General features: G+C 41.7%; 1 protein-coding gene across 1 annotated transcript in view; it reads right to left on the bottom strand.

The window, feature by feature from the left end:
* The window catches only part of fam49a (family with sequence similarity 49 member A), a 47900-nt gene that overhangs the window by 14647 nt on the left and 28253 nt on the right, over nucleotides 1–5000 (bottom strand). Inside the window, exon 2 of the mRNA XM_080513975.1 lies at nucleotides 3116–3174. The gene's annotated coding sequence lies outside the window, so the exon portion shown is untranslated. The remainder of the gene's footprint in view (nucleotides 1–3115; nucleotides 3175–5000) is intronic.

Genomic DNA, 5000 nt, shown 5'->3' with positions numbered 1-5000 from the left:
TCTAGTTACAGTCTATAACTCAACTCCAGTTACAGTCTACAACTCAACTCCAGTTACAGTCTACAACTCAACTCCAGTTACAGTCTACAACTCAACTCCAGTTACAGTCTATAACTCAACTCCAGTTACAGTCTATAACTCAACTCCAGTTACAGTCTATAACTCAACTCCAGTTACAGTCTATAACTCAACTCCAGTTACAGTCTATAACTCAACTCCAGTTACAGTCTATAACTCAACTCTAGTTACAGTCTATAACTCAACTCTAGTTACAGTCTATAACTCAACTCCAGTTACAGTCCATAACTCAACTCCAGTTACAGTCCATAACTCAACTCCAGTTACAGTCTATAACTCAACTCTAGTTACAGTCTATAACTCAACTCCAGTTACAGTCTATAACTCAACTCCAGTTACAGTCCATAACTCAACTCCAGTTACAGTCTATAACTCAACTCCAGATACAGTCTATAACTCAACTCCAGATACAGTCTATAACTCAACTCCAGTTACAGTCTATAACTCAACTCCAGTTACAGTCTATAACTCAACTCCAGTTACAGTCTATAACTCAACTCCAGTTACAGTCTATAACTCAACTCCAGTTACAGTCTATAACTCAACTCCAGTTACAGTCTCTAACTCAACTCTAGTTACAGTCTCTAACTCAACTCTAGTTACAGTCTCTAACTCAACTCTAGTTACAGTCTCTAACTCAACTCCAGTTACAGTCTATAACTCAACTCCAGTTACAGTCCATAACTCAACTCCAGTTACAGTCTATAACTCAACTCCAGTTACAGTCCATAACTCAACTCCAGTTACAGTCTATAACTCAACTCTAGTTACAGTCCATAACTCAACTCCAGTTACAGTCCATAACTCAACTCTAGTTACAGTCCATAACTCAACTCCAGTTACAGTCTATAACCAAACTCTAGTTACAGTCTATAACTCAACTCTAGTTACAGTCTATAACTCAACTCTAGTTACAGTCTATAACTCAACTCCAGTTACAGTCCATAACTCAACTCCAGTTACAGTCCATAACTCAACTCTAGTTACAGTCCATAACCAAACTCCAGTTACAGTCTATAACTCAACTCTAGTTACAGTCTATAACTCAACTCTAGTTACAGTCTATAACTCAACTCCAGTTACAGTCCATAACTCAACTCCAGTTACAGTCCATAACTCAACTCCAGTTACAGTCCATAACTCAACTCTAGTTACAGTCCATAACCAAACTCCAGTTACAGTCTATAACTCAACTCTAGTTACAGTCTATAACTCAACTCTAGTTACAGTCCATAACTCAACTCTAGTTACAGTCCATAACCAAACTCCAGTTACAGTCTATAACTCAACTCCAGTTACAGTCTATAACTCAACTCCAGTTACAGTCTATAACTCAACTCCAGTTACAGTCTATAACTCAACTCCAGTTACAGTCTATAACTCAACTCCAGTTACAGTCTATAACTCAACTCCAGTTACAGTCTATAACTCAACTCCAGTTACAGTCTATAACTCAACTCCAGTTACAGTCTATAACTCAACTCCAGTTACAGTCTATAACTCAACTCCAGTTACAGTCTATAACTCAACTCCAGTTAGTCTATAAAGCTTTAATTGGAGTTATAAAGGCAGTAGGTGGGCCGGGAGGCGTCAGTCTTCCTCTTGAAGGGTGGTCAACAAACCCTGTAATCACCACGTATACTACGACGCCACCATTAAAAAAAACCAAACAAAACCGGTTGTCACGAGTGTCTCTCACTAGAGTGTAAAGTCTGGTGTGGAAGGTGGAGAACGTAATATGAAATCCTCAGGAGGATTTGTGTTTTGGAGTTACAAATCTATTTTTAAAGTTGTTGTTTTTTTTTTTTAACCCCCAGAAACCGTCGCATCTTTTCCGCCCGGCTTCCCTCCGACTCCGGCCGCAGAGCGCCGGGACAACAAAAGACACTCTGTGCTGCAGTGTGCACATGACGATCACACTCTCTCTCTCTCTCTCCCTCTCTCTCTCCCTCTCTCTCTCTCCCTCGTTGCACAGCTTCAAACCGACCCGGGAATCTCCACAAACAACAGGCTGGAAGCTGCAGACGTTCTCGACCTGCCGCTCTAAAGTGCAGTCTGCCCCGCCGCCACCAGGGGGCGGTGTCGCTGCACGGCGGCCGCTGCAGCCGCAGGGAAGAAGTGCAGCAAATGGTGGTCGAGTCCGAACCACTGACCGGCGTGTTTTTGTTTCCTCCAGCAGCGTTTTGAGGCCCGGCGGAACCAGAACCAGAACCAGACGGAACCAGACCACCAGAACCAGACGGAACCAGAACCAGACAGAACCAGAACCAGAACCACCAGAACACAAACCACCAGAATCAGACGGCACCAGAACCAGACGGAACCAGAACCAAACGGCACCAGAACCAGACGGAACCAGAACCAGACGGAACCAGAATTAGACGGAACCAGAACCAGATGTCACCAGAACCAGACGGAACCAGAATCAGACGGAACCAGAACCAGACGGCACCAGAACCACCAGAACCAGAACCAGACGAGAATCCATCTTTAGGAGTAAAGGACTGGTAAAGTTGAACGCGAGCAAGTGGCTCCTGCGTGCCGCTAGCCGCCCGAGCGAGCGGCTCCCGCTAGCCGCTAGCCGCCCAAGCTAGCGGCTCCCGCTGCCCGTGCTCCTTTTCTCCTCTCTCGGTCTCTTCCAGGCTCAATCTTTCATCAAGGCTCATAAAACGCCGACTATAACTTCAAAACACTGTAAAAACTTCCGATATTTAAGAGGAAACAAGCCGATATAAACACAACAGATCGAGATCTGCACAACTCGTGACGTCACGTATAGGCTCCGCCCACAACGACCCACGAAGAAGAAGGATTCCCCCGACTTCCTCGGCTGGAGATTCAAAATTCAAATAACTTTGTTATGTGACAACAGTGGTGGGGCAGAGTCGGAGGAACCTTAGAAGTAGAACCCCAACTATCGTTTTTTTTGCAAAGTCGTGTTTTACGTTTCACTGGGACTTTAAACAAACAAGAGGAGGAGAACCGAGGTTCTGATGGAGGAGGAACCGGTTCTTAAAGCTGAAAATCACCGACGTACCTTCTCTGGCGGAGGAGATGGACGAGCTGCTTATATCATCCGCTTTGTCCTCTTTGTCTCTGAAATGAGAGAAGAAGAAAAATGAAACGCAGGTACACACACACACACACACACACACACACACGTGTCGTTTAACAAAACAAACACAAGGCTCGGTTCAAAACACGCCGCTAAATTATTCAGCGGTGAAATCCACACTCCTGTTTGTAAAAACTAAAATAAAAAGCCGACTGAGCCGCAGGTTTACTCGAGCATCAAGTATCCGTGACAAGCTAATAGCGGCCGGATGCTTTGCTCCGTAAGTCGCTGCAAACTTCGGTAAATGAACGCGGCTGATCCACGTCAGAGGAGTTGATTATTTAAAGAAAACAAAAAGAAAGAAGAAGCTTGAGCGGAGAGCAAACTGCTGTAATCCAGAGTGTTTTTACCCACGGTCAAACATGAAGAACGTAAACCATCCATTTAATCCATTTATTGAATCGTTTGAAGAGTTTGCCTGGATTTTTCGCGGTTCCGTTCTGTTCCCTGACGGTTTCCATGGTTACCGCTCACTTTTGCCGAAACCTGGTTAAAGCTTCCGTTTGTTGAACGACGGAGCCTCATTTACTTTTTATTTGGGGTTATTTTATTCTGCATTTTAACTGTGAAGACACTCACAACAGTATAATCTGAAGTTTTAAGTTCATTGAGAAAAATTTAAAAAAGCTAATTGAATTAAAATGTGAATTTTTTGCTTTAAAAAAATCCAATCAGAACTATATTAGATAAGTCAATTTAAAAACAAAATCTATATGTTAAACTCAACAAAATCTCAAGCCAATAAAGTCATATAATCACAATAGTTCTGGAGTTTTTGTATTATAACAGCCTGAAAACAGGCTTTGATCTTTGGCTTTATTCTATAGTACAGTATTGTATTGTATAATAATTTGTAAAAAATAAAGCTGACTTTCACGGATTTCGCCTATTTTTCGCGGGTTCTTTTTGGAACGTAACAACCGCGATAAACGAGGGTTGTACAAGATTATCTGTGAGATCCACTAATAGGAAAAAAAAACTGACATCGGGGGAAAAGATATTTCATATAATACTTATTCCTACATAAGTCACACACAACACTGCAATAATTCCTCCGAAGAAAAATCTACTAAAACAAGAAAATTAATACTTAAAATAAGCAAAATGATCGGCCAACAGAACAAGAAAATTTTACTCGACAAGATTTGCAAAAAAAGGAAATAATTCCAGCCCCATATCTTGAAAACAGCATTTTTGGACTCAAAACAAGTTTTATTTTCATGTGTTATCATTTTAAAATCTTAAAATAAGAAGATTTAGCTTATTAAATGTCAGTTCAGGTCCTTTGGTTGCTGCTTAGTCGTCTTAAAATGAGAAAAATATTTGTTTTAATCCAAACAGTACTTAAAACTAGTTTTTAAAACTCAACGCCAAGACCATTATAAAGTAATAATCATCTTAAAACTAGAATAATAATTTTGTTTCAAGCAAAAATGACGCAATTTTTCACTTCATTTAAGAAATGACATCTTGCCGAGATTTGACGTTTTGCAGTGCGACGATGGCGGTTGCCACGGAAACAAGAGGTCCGACTTCCCCCTCATTTCTGCCCTCCAGAACTCATTTCACACACAAACTCGCTTTCTTTTCCTTTATCGCTTCAGTTCCTTCCCTTTCCTGTCGCTTCTGCTTTCAAACCGCAAGTCAGACTGGACAGGATTTCCCCCCCCCCAGCCGGGTGTGTGTGTGTGTGTGTGTGTGTGTGTGTGTGTGTCTCCACAATGAAACCAAATATCATTATTCTCAATTAACCAGGAAGCCAATTATCAAAATAAGTGTCGCTGGAAAAACCCCCAAAATTGCGCAG

This window comes from Blennius ocellaris (assembly GCF_963422515.1).
Source record: "Blennius ocellaris genome assembly, chromosome: 18".
NCBI lineage: Eukaryota > Metazoa > Chordata > Actinopteri > Blenniiformes > Blenniidae > Blennius > Blennius ocellaris.
The sequence above is the reverse complement of the archived record's forward strand: the minus strand, read 5'-3'. Positions and strand labels throughout refer to the sequence as shown.